This window comes from Acomys minous (genome assembly GCF_964271855.1).
Source record: "Acomys minous genome assembly, chromosome: 13".
NCBI classification, from domain to species: domain Eukaryota; kingdom Metazoa; phylum Chordata; class Mammalia; order Rodentia; family Muridae; genus Acomys; species Acomys minous.
Window position 1 is genome coordinate 12,159,594 of NC_140495.1, and position 12,480 is coordinate 12,172,073.

The 12,480-nt window shown below is 42.5% G+C and overlaps 2 long non-coding RNA genes across 2 annotated transcripts in view; one reads left to right on the forward strand and one right to left on the reverse strand.

The window, feature by feature from the left end:
• LOC311581373 overlaps positions 1-1,485 on the reverse strand; it is a 49,365-nt gene extending 47,880 nt beyond the window's left edge. The window contains exon 1 of the long non-coding RNA XR_014773761.1: positions 1,430-1,485. This is a non-coding gene — a long non-coding RNA (uncharacterized lncRNA). The remainder of the gene's footprint in view (positions 1-1,429) is intronic.
• Positions 669-10,265, forward strand: LOC311581371. The gene is made up of 3 exons (XR_014773759.1): positions 669-956; positions 1,418-1,583; positions 9,818-10,265. It is a non-coding gene; the product is annotated as an uncharacterized lncRNA (long non-coding RNA).
• The last annotated feature ends 2,215 nt before the right edge of the window (positions 10,266-12,480 follow it).

The window sequence follows — 12,480 nt, forward strand, 5'->3', positions numbered from 1 at the left end:
AATCCTTAATGAAATCTGTAGCCTACATAGCAGTCAACAAAAGTTGTCACAACACCCTTAAACGTAAGCAGGGGAAAGTAACTTCATAATTTGATAGTCCCAAACGACCTGTTCCAAGTTTCTGGTTTGTATCCAAGAGCTCGCTAGAACATTTTCCATGCTGAACAGGTAATGAATTTTTGTTCATTTACGTCATTGCTTCTTCTCCTTTTAAAAAACTATTCTTCTGTCATACACTATAGAACAACAAGCTCATGCTTCTAGAATAAATGCATGTTGAACAAGATTGTAAAAAAAAGACATGTTAAATAAATAACACATATTCAGTTTTTAGCATAGTGTCCAAGACATTGGGAACCTGTTAGAGGCTGAATGTTTGCTCAGAATTCGTTATGCCCTTGCACCCAGAATTTAATAAGCCAGAGGTCAGGGCTGAACAAGCAGGACATTGTGTGTGCCATGTGTGCTCCAGCCACAGTGGGGTTTTTGTTGTATATTTGGCTTTTGTTATTTGTGTTTATTTGGGGGACATAGTCTCATGCAGCCCTGCTGGCCTCAAATACATTACAGGCAGACACCACATTTGGTTTCCCAAAACCAACTAAGCCACACCCCTAGTCTGTTTTCTCTTTTAAACGTATCTAGCTGTTTCTAAGTGTTATTTGGTGATACCCTCTGGTTTTGATATTTTCCCCCTAAAATTCAGCTTTTCCTTCCTCTTTCCTCCTCTCACCTCTCTCTTCCTCCCCCTCTTCCTCCCTTTTATCCCCATTCTCTTTCTCTCCATGTGCATCTTCCATGGCGTCCCTCCCTTCTCTCCTTCCTTCCCACTCTCGTTCTCCTCTGTTAATATCATAAAAGCTGTAGCAGTTGGTGGAGAAAGGAAGGTGAGCACCATTCCCGAGAAGATGCCTTTTCCCAGGAGATGGGGCTCAAGGCCATCACCAGCCCTCCAGGTGAGAGGAAGAACATTAGAAACAATGTAATAATTGGAGACCTAACATGATGGAGCCTTAAGCGGAAGGAGAAGCATCCCGTTATAACCTGCAGAGACACTTCATTAGAGGGAGAGCAAGAGAGGGGTGAAGGAAGAGAGAAACCATGAGTGAGCTGGGGGGGGACGGGGGGGGGGGGAGGCAGGAGGGACCTCTTCAGAGTGCAAAGAGGGAGCATCAGGCTTTTATAAGGACAACTGGTGGGAAGTTCCCTGTCACCTGCTTTATTACAACATTTGTTGTAATTTTAAGTGACAAAGTTCATGGAGAAGTCAGATATCATGAATTGAGAACTACTGGATGCCTGCATGGGATGTCACAGCAGGGGAAGCTTCTCACTCTGTCCTGGAGAGAGTGGTCAGGGTGGGGCTGGGGGTGAGGGGATGGGACATAGCCTGATTTCTGGATCTGGCTTCTTGAAGGGTAACCACTACCTTAAAGAAAGCTGGCTCCCTGTTCTTGCAGCTTCCTTCCCCTCTGTCTTGCCTACCGCCCTGTTCAGCAAAGCCTTGGCAGCTGACTTTCCTGTTCTCTATGACGTCATCTTCCTCACCCATCACTCTTAGAAGAAACATAGGGAAAGAATACGTAAGTAGCTAACAGGAAGAATATAATGGTTAATAATGGCCTGTGGGGGGGTGGGTAGTAATACATGGTAAATGGTTCAGATTTTTTCTCCCACTTCTCTATCTTGAACATCAAACCCAACAGAATTAATTTTCTGAAAACTAAAATTCAACGCTGGTGGGGCAAAATTAAGAAACTACACGAACCTTCCTTTTCAATAAGTTAGACTGAATTTGTATCAAGCAACTCTAAGCATTCTCTAGTAGCTGAGTGGTGACCTTACAGCTGAAGTCACAAGTTGAGCAAAGCTAATGGACAAGGTAAACCCCACCAGGGCTCGCCACTGAACCCCACCCCATGCCTACAATGCCTCCTTTTCCAATGAGTTCTGTGCTGATACAACCTGACTCCTCCCAGCTCCCATCAGTCTCCCCAAGGCAAAACCTAATTCACTGCCAAGCTTTGCTCAAGGTAGCATGTTGCTCCTCCCAGGTCCATGAACAAAAGCACCTTCTTCAGAGAGGGCTAGTCCGTGCCTATTTCTCAGTATTATAGGACCTTCAGTCTGAGTCCCATTGTAAGCTAATATATGAGCACAGGAACATGTGTGAGGCTCCAAACACCAAACTGCCAGCCACAAAGACAACACATGTGAGAGATTTCCAATGAGAATCTTATTTACACTTGCAACATCAATCCCTCCAATTTGTTTGAACCACTTTATACCACGGTTGTAATTGTGTGTGTCTGCAAATGAGCGATAAAGAGCTTAAGTCACCAGAACCGGTCTGAATTTCCCACTTGTATTTCTCAGCCGAGCAGGGCACTGCTGGGAGGTCAAATGGTACAAGAGCACTGCTCAGAATAGCTTTGAGCTCTCGGGCAAGTTTTGCCAATCTCTGCGCCCTCATCTGCCAAGAGGACTTGATACCGTTAATGCCCAGGAGAGCGCTGGGTTGGCACTGGCGAGAACATGTCCCGCACTCAGTACAAGTAATGATCAGGGAAGCTGGTGACAAAGTCCATCCATCATTGATTGTCCCTGTTCAATAGCTCAGTCTGTCTGTAGGGATAAGAACGCTGGCCAGAAATTACTGGCGAGGAAGATGATTTATTGTCCAATGAGAAAGACACAAAGAAATTGCCTTGGAGCTTTGGGAAAACTCCATGACTGTGGCCTATGGTTATTAATAGCCATAGGGATTTTTAAACAATGGAGTCATGTCTTTAAGGCATGGTGACTCATGGTAGTACCATATTATAATCTGTAACGAACGAAGCCTGTGAATTTCCCTCTGGCCCAAGCCGCTTGTCTTTACTGCAGTTCAGGGCATGTCTGGCTATAGTCAAGAAACTCCAAAGGAAAAAATGCTCTGCTGGGCCTTTGCTCCACTGGTGAGCTGCAAAAGGCTTGTGTTTTCTTCTGCGAGATCTCATAAGGAGAGTAACCCCGAGTTTCCACATTTGCCGTTGAGCATTGTCACTAAAGTGTTACTTCTTCTGTTTGGGGAACAAAGCCACTGAAGCAGTCTTTAACCTCAGATTTGAAATCATGTGGAAAGATTGCTCAGTGGGTTACATACTAAAAGCCTTAGGAGCTGAGTCTAGGTCCCTAGAACCCAGGCAAAGCCAGGTATGGTAGCAAGTACTTCTAATGACAGCTCCCTCTTAAGAAGATGGGGGGCAGAGGCAGGAGAACCCATGGATGTTCAAGGGCAAGCTAGCCTCGTATATGCAATGTCAAACCATCATACCTCAAAGTGGAAGGTGGGGACCAACCTCCATGGCTGTCTTCTGACCTCCACACATGCACTTGGACATGTGAATGCCCTCACTTATACAAACACACGCATCACATACATGTACACACAATGCACACACACACACACTAAAAGTCAAATCAGGTAAAATTCCTTTAAATACACACACACACACACACACACACACACACACACACACACACAGGAATTCTTTGAGACTTGAGGTAACCCTGGTTTGTCTTTTGGTTCTGTTTCTGAGCATCTAAGATGGCTCAGAAAATAAAGGCACTTGCTACCAAGCATGAGGACCTAAGCTTGTATTTTGAAACCCACGTAGCAGAAGGAAGGAACTAACTGTAGCAGAACATCCCCTGACCTGCACATGGCATCTTGCTTCATGCATCTATGAACCTCCCCCACTAAGTAAGGAAGGAAGCAAGCAAGTAAATAAATAAATAGTTGTAAAAAAATTTTTTTAATAGAAAGCCCCATGAAGAAAAAAATAAATAAAACTTTGAAAGACTCAAATATGACCGATATGCTCAGCAAACACACAATATACTTGTACAAAACTTAAAAGATAAATAAAAATCTAAAATAATACTATTCCTACTTTGACATTCATAACTCCAGTATCATGAGAATTAAAGATCATATTACCTAAGTCAGTTAGTTCCACCGCCCACAAAACACAGTTGTGTTTGATTATAGTTGCCTGGAGAATGAGAATAGTTTAGCCTAGATGTGTTAGCTGAAATGTGACAGGTGGGTGAGTTGCCACGTGGGTAGCTGAGGACCCTCCGTGACACTTCCTGGGGAGGTTGCACGTACTCAGCATACAAAAAGTGTGACACTGCCTCTGGCAAACCTTATGAAGCAAGACTCTAAAGACAGACACAAGGCAGACTCTTAATTTCTCACCCTCTTAACAGGTATTGGCTTCAGGAGCATCTTCCTTTTATTTATTACAATAAGGGCTTAGAAGGCTGAGGGGCAGTACCTAAAAGCTGACAAGGGGCCACACTATAAAGGCCAGAGAGGCCATCTACAGCAAAGGCGAGGCTGGAAGGTTGAGTTGGAGACCCTGAGTTGCTTAAATGTCTGCTCAGTTGTCTCATTGATGAAGACAGGACCATGCATTATGTTAGATTCCTAAAAGGAATTGATAAAATGTTCCCCCAAGAAAGAATAAAAAGGAAAGAATATAAGAACAGAGAGGTGCCATCCTTCCCATCTGAAAACTGTATTTCTCCTTTTAGTAAGAGTTAATCATCTGCAGCAGGAAGACAGATTAACCTGGATGAGCCAATTGAAAGATGACGAAACACATGTATGGCTCCATGGTAGATGGGTAGGAAGATAGATGCAGAAGTCAGAGATAAATAATAAAAGATAGGTGACCAAAAGACAGGGATGGTGTCTTCGCTAGGCTTTCCATCGTGAAGAGACACCATGACCAAGGCAGCTCTTTAAAAGACTACCATGTATTTGGGCCTGGCTTACAGTTTCGGAGGTTAATCCAGTATCGTCATGGCAGGAAGCAGGGCAGTTTGCAGGCAGATATGGTGCTGGAGGAGCTGAAACATCTACATCTTGATCTGAAGGCAGCCAGGAGGAGGCTGGCCCGCACTAGGCAGAGCTTGCGCATCTTGAGCATAGGAGACCTCCTCCAAGCCTGCCCCCACAGTGACACTCTTCCTCCAGCAAGGCCGCACCCACTCTGACAAGGGCGTAACCTAGTAGTGCCACTCCCTATGGGCCAAGCATTCAAACATGAGTCTATGAGGGCCAAACTTATTCAAACCACCAAGGATGGATGGATGGGTGGATAGATGGATGGATGGATGGATGGATGGATAGACAAACAGATAGTTAATGGATGATTGATAAAATAGAGATAATAGGTAGAGGTAGATTAATGGCATGTCAGTAGTTGATAGACAGTATGTAGATGGATGATTAATATAAGACATATGGGTGGCTGATGCTGAGGTAAGACTCCTAGCTATAGCCTGAGAAACCATGCGCTCCTGAGCTGTCCCAGGCAGGGCCCTGGAAGCAGGTACCATCTCACTAGGCTCAGTTTGAGAGAACTTGGGGCAGACAAAGCAGCACTACATGTCTCTTGTGATTTCTCAGCTGAAATTTCTGTATTGTTTCTCTCCCATGCTTTGTATTCAAAAAGAAGAAATGGAAAAGTTTGCTTCAAAAAAAATACAAGACATATGATGATAACTAGACAGACATATGATGGTTAATAGACAGTTGAAAATAAGTAGCCATGAGATCCCAAGTAACACAGCATCCTTTCTTGTTAGGCCCTTATACTCACTGATTCAGGGAAAAAAAAAAGCAAAGCTTGAGGTTGGAAACTGCTCACTTACTCATCTTGCAATATTCACAGAAATCCCTATTCTGCAGCAATGCTGACGTCATGTAAATAAACCAAAGTAAGGCGAACCGCAGCCCCTCAGGGCTGTGTCTCCATAAATACTATTCTCAGATATAAATGAGTCCCCCTCAGCAGCGCCTGCCCACTCACACTCGCCATCGTCCTTCAAGCTGCTTTCTAGACTCAACGGAGGCCTCCCTTCATCTGGAAAATTCTTCCTGGGCTATGTGTTGGATGAGTCCAGTTCTTCATTTCTAATGATAGGGTCGCAATGCCCCATATTGTCCCCAAGCTACCATGTTCCATGTCGTATTATAAGGGATTTTTCTCACATTTATAACCTCACACTATATCCTAAGCCCTCTGGGAATCTAACAACATATTTGGCAATATCTTGCCATGGCAGGTAATATATTTTACTTGTTTGTTGCTATTTTTCATTATTTATTAATTCATTCTCCTCACCTATCAATGAAAAATAGCAGCAAACAAGTAAAATATATCGCTGACCGTGTTAAAAATATTGCCAAATATTTGTTAGAGGACTATAAGCCAAGATGGTTATAAGATGGTTTTTTTTTATTAACTTGGACTTTTAAGAGTGAACAACCGTTCAAGATGAGGAAAAGTACCAAAATCTTTTGGGTGTGAGATTAGAGTTCAAAGTAAAGGGGGTATGAACTGATTTGGAAACATACACAGAAGCTGGATAATGGGTCCATCTGACTTGAAGCCAGGTGAGATACCGCCACCAGCATTCACATTGCCCAGGACATCGCTGACTATCTTCCGTCCTTCCAGAGATAGTTTTGGATTGCTGTATTCTATTCCTATTTCTATGCAGAATGGGACTGCAGTTTTGATTGAGATCGCATTGAATCTGGCAGACCACTTTGGGTTGGATGGCCACTTTGACAATATTCATTTTGCTCAGACGTGAGCATGGGAGATCTTTTCATCTTCTGTTCTACAGACACTTCCATCATGTCTTCCTCTATTCTTTTATCCAGTGTTTACAAGTTTACATTGTACAGGTCATTCACCTCCTTGCTTAGGTTTATGCCAAGGTATTTTTTTTTTAAGGTTATTGCGAATGGGATTGCTTCCTTTGCATTTGTATGAATGAGATTGCTTTCTTGGTATGTTTGCTCTACAGAAAGGCTGCTGGTTCTGTGTGTTAAGCTCATATCCTGCCACCTTGCCAAAGTTAGTCATCTGCAGGAGTTTTCTGGTGTAATGGTTAGGGCCTTTTACATGTAGAATTCATAGCTGCAAATAAGCAGTTTGACTTCTGCTTTTCCTATTTGCATTCCCTTTACATATGCCTCCTGCGTTATTGATCTAGCTAAGCTGTTAAGCTCTATTTTGAAAAGGAATGGAGAATGGACAGTCTTGTGTTCTTGATTTTTGTGGAAATGCTTTGAAGTTTTTCTCCACTTAGAATTACGCTGGCTCTCAGCTTGTTGTATGCTGCACTTATTTCCGGACATTTCTTTCTCTGTGAAGATGTCACCCAACTGTGCTCACATACTATGTACTTCCTGTCTTCTGGAGTCCTCGATGCATTCAACAGTCACCTTTCAATTCCTTGCTCCGACATGAGTGCCATGTTTGAATCTGGTCCGTAATGCTTATATTGCCTCCTCGTATTGAATTCAGTTTTCTTCCAGAGTTTGGGCATGCCTTGTTAATTCTTGTCCTTGTTGAAGGGCTGATAGGATATTTTATAACAGGAGCTGAAACAAATAGGCCTTTATTATGAATTTTAAGTATTAATCTGACAAGTAGTTGGGCTGTGTTTAATGTTTGGTGTAGGTGGACCTGGTTTCAAACTATTCTGATGACTTCATTTCTGATTCCTGTATTCCTGTTGATTTTAGTTATTTCTACAGATTCCTTGAGTCTGAGCTTGACAGTTCTATCTGGCCTAACACAGTGTTCTCCCATGGGATGCTACTGGCTGGTGGTAACGTATATGAGGAAAGGAAACACTCTGTGAGGTCAGGATGTTGTCACAACCATGTAATAGTGGGCTCATGCTCCTAGGACATGGCATTGGTAAACATTTCTCACCCTGTCAGGTAGGCTACGGGAGCTTGGGGATTGTCAATGGTCCTCCAGCAAGATCAAACAAGATTCTAAAAGGTTTCTTTTATAGCATTCCCTTCTGCTGTTGCAGTTACTTTGTGCCCGTGGGAACTGCTCATTTATTCCGTCACCCTACCCCAACCAAAAGGGAAGCTCTCTATAGTTGAGGCTCTAAGTATCTGGAGATGTTTTCAGAAATAAAACCCAGGGAAGTGTCAAGCATCTACTCACCCTTAGGCCAGGCCCCCCGAGAGTTTCTTACCCTCAAGCCTGTTTCCCTCGGCCATCAGCAATTCATAGAAAATCCTTCTCAGTGGATTCTTCTTCCAGGAACTCTATCGAAAGGAGCTCATCTGTGTCTCTGCATACACATCCCTCTCCACATCTCCCCCGTGGTCTGTAGCCTAGATTGAAATCTCTACTAAGTCTAAGGAAAGACTGTTGTCTTTGCCCTGGCCTAACGTTTGTTTGTTTGTCTGTTTCTTGGTAGGACAAAAATATGTAGCTTTTTTTTACATACCCAAGCTGAAGCCAGAAAGCTCGTGTTTGTAATCTCTTCCATACCTGTTTTTCACACATCACTTTCAGGATGAGTCCACCATAGGTGATGCAACTACCCAAAGGTTATATGTAAACACTGCGGATAAAAGGAATATAAAGAAAGGATCGATACCTTCTTTCTTGCTCACTCTAGACTCATTTCCTGAGTAGGATATGATTAATCCCCCAAAGTGAGGGAGTATTATACAATTGAATTATTCATCTAAATAGCTGTTGCAACATGCAATTTCTCAGAAGCTGAGGCAATTAGTGTGAGAGTGTGGATTTCCTTGCTCTCCCTGGAGATAAAAGATGATTCTTCTTCTCTCAACAGAGCACATGGATCAAAGTGGCCACATTATTTCCTTTGATTTTTTTTTTGTTGTTGTTGTTTTGTTTTAGCGACCAAAAGTACACAAGGAGCAAGCTCTGAAATTTTCTAGATGCTCTTATCTATTGATGAATTTTACATCTCTTGTGGATTTTTTTTTCATTTATATTTTTGATGGTGAAATATTTACAGATTCACGCACAGCTTTTAATGTATGCTACAGAGATCCCGTGAATGCCTTCCATTGGTAAAGTCTTATTAAACCATACAGAACATTGGCCTTGATATAGTCAAGATGCAAAGGGTTTCCTTATCCTGTCGCTGTATAGCCACACCCCTTTGGTCTGACCATGCCCCCAACCCTTCATTCCTTCCTGAACTCTGGGCAACCAATTAATCAGCTCTTCGCTATTATAATTGTTTTATTAATTTCACAAACATGACATGAACGCATTGCCTAGAACCCCACTGTTGATCAACAAACCCATCAATAACTCATTTTTTTGTTGCTGATTAATATATGGTAGCATGAACATTCCTATTATCTATCCGTATGACTGCTGAAGGGCAGTTGGACTGTTTCAAATTTGGGGCTGTTATGAGCATGTGTTCTACTCTGCTTTCTGTTGGTGCAGTAAGCACCATGACCAACAGCAACTTAAAGGCACGAAGACATTTGGCTTACAAAACCCATCCCTGGGGAAGCCAGGGCAGGAGCTCACGCCGGAACTGAAGCAGAAACCATGAAGGAATCATGCTTGCTGGCTTGCTCCCAGGCTCGGGTTCAATGACCTTACCCTCACCCAAACTAACTCGTATCTCATGTTCTCACGAAGGAAATCTGACTGATCTAGTCTCTCCTCTTCTTCACCATTCCTGTCCCTATTTTTTTTTTTATAAGACTGTCACTATTTTCCTAAGACTCTTGGGTATGTCCTAGCACCTCACTGAGATTTTAATCCTCATTGGTGTTTTAAGCTGCTTGTGTGCTGCTTATCTGCTGTACTCCACTGTCAATGGGTGCTTCGTGTCATTTGTCCCAATCCTAATTGGAATTTTTTTTTTGGTGCTGTTTTACGACTGCTGAAATTTCTTTTTATTTCTTTTTACTGCTTTGGTTATTTTATTTTATATTTTTCTTCAGGGAAAGGTGAAAGAGGAAGGCAATGACAGCAGAATACAGGATATAGCACAGTGTTTGGTCTCTGCTGGATCTTCTGGTCATGTGGTGCATTGGGAGTGGTCCAATGTTTCCTAAATCCAAAACGATTTTTAAAATGAGAAAAAGTGAAGACATTCCTGTAATGACAGCAAGACTTAACTATGAGTAGAAGCTGACACCAACTTCTAGAACCTTAATGCAGAGTGTTGAAAATCAGTCCTAGGCCACAGAGTTTGCCACATTTTCTGCATACCTGTGAAATACTTTGGATGAAATTACAGGACACACAGAAACAAAGCAAGATCACAGTGCTGAATTTTGAGAATAAAATTATAATCATAAATTCCAGATTCTCATTTGTCAGATACATTGATTATAATTATTTCCTTCGTCAGTTCTCCAGAGGCTCTTCCACAAAATAAAAGTTCTGGCTGTGATGAAATTAGTTAACCAGGTTTTCCTTTTATGTTTTCTGGTTTTGCACTGTATTGCATGTGAATGGGTGTTTTATCTGAATGCATGCACATGCACCATGCACATGTTTTGCCCACAGAGGGCAAGATGTGTCAGATCCCCCTGGAACTACAGTTATAGATAGTTGTGAACCCACCACATGGGTGCTGGGAATCAAACCCAGCTCCTTTGGAAGAGCAGCAAATGCTTTTAAGTGACGATCCTGCTCCAACCCGTGGATCAGGCTTTTGATGCTGTCAAAAGTCTCATTGATGTTTGCCATAGCAATTTTACATGCATCTCTTCTCATAGCCTTTTGGGAAGTCAAGTATTCTACTATGTAGGTCTCCTATAGGCCGCATATTGTCTTTACTTTGAAAATAAAGGTAAATGAAAATAAAGGTAAAAATAACTTTTTCTTCTTTTACCCATTTCCACATGTAATAGATATGTCTTCAATTAAAACCACATCATACAGTGTTAGGGTATTGACTTTTACAGCAGATATGACTTGGAAATTTTCAGAAGAAAGATGTCGTGATGGCTCATGCCTATAATCCTAGCATTTACATGGGGGGTGGGCAAGAGGATTGGAAGTTCAAGGTAATCCTAAACTACAAACCAAGTTCTACGACAGCCTGGGATGCACGGTTCCTGTTTCAAACAAATAATAAAACAGCCCCCAAAAACTTTTATGGGACAGTAAGAGTCTAGTATATTTGCCCATACTTCTCTTTCTTTCTTTTTTCTTTTCCCCACTCCACCCCACCCCCCGCCACCCACCTCTCTCCCCTTGCTCCCCTCCCCCCATTTCAGGCTCTTTCTATTACAGATCTTCCTGTTGCCTTCCCCTGGCCATTACTAAATCCTATGCCAAAGACACATTCTCTTGGTTTCTACATCAGCTACCATTCTCTTCCTGTGACCAAATCTCTGATGAAACTCAACGAAAGAGGGTTTTTCTTTGGCTTGAAGTTTGAAGAAGTTCAGTCCATCCCAGCAGAGAAGGCATGGCAGCAGGGTAAGGTGGCAGCTGGTCACATGGTATCTGCTGTCAGGAAGCAGCAAGAGATGAGAGCTTATGCCCAGCTTGCTTTAATCCTTTGTCATTGATCTGGGACAGCAGCCTCTGGGGACAGTGCTGCCCATTTGCAAGATTGGTCTTTCCTGCCCAGTCAAACTTTTGTGGGAAACTTTCTCATAGATACCGAGGCATGTTTCTATGGTGGTTTCAAGTCTGGTCAAGTTGACAATGGGAACCGCCCATGACACTTAACTGTGCTCAAGACATCTGGCAATATCTTGACTCCCCACTTTGTTTTCTGAAGGTAGTTTTTGTCATGGGATTGTGGGATGCTAGCCATGACCTTCCAGGACTTAGGACACCATACTGCTTTTAAATTCAGTGGTTTCTGCCAAGAAATGATCTCTTGGTTTTGTTTCTCCTGTGAGTAGAAGTAGAGGGGTCTCCCTTCCTTCCTTCCCTCCCTCCTTCCTTCCTTTCTTTCTTTCTTTCTTTCTTTCTTTCAGGATTCATTTTTCAGATTTGTTTTGTCTCTGCCTTTATTTAAAAATTTTAACTATATTTTTAACTTGGGCTTTATTACTGAATTTTGACACTTTATCATTTTAAGCCTTTGAGTTTATGTCTCTGGGAAAATGCGGCAAGTTTTCAGCCACCATCTCCTTGAACATATTCTTTAGTTCCCCGTTATTCCTCTTTCCCCAGGGTTCCGGTGACGTAAGCATTAACCTTGTTACAGTCCCACAAGCCCCTCAGGCTTTGTGCAATTTTCCACCTATTCTTCTGTCTGCTCTTCAGATTGTGTAATTCCAATTGTTGCAATTTCCTGTTCACTGATTCCTCCTTCTGTCAGTTCTTTCTGTCATTGAAGTGTTGGAGACTTTTTATTCATATTGTCTCTCTCTAATTCAAATTTCCATTTGGTTCTCCTTGTGTCTACCCTTTGGGAGCCAAGACCTCCCAGTTCTAAGCTGTCTTGTGTGTTTTAGGTAAAGGGAATAAGTATCACATCACTATTGTCAAGTGGAAGATGAAATCCATATGGCCATGGACGGGGTCTCTATCACTGCAAGATGAAGATGACCAGCCACTCTCCCAAGAGCTCTCCACTGACACAATGGGGAAGGTCCTCAGTATTCACTTATAAGTGGATATTAGCCCAACATCA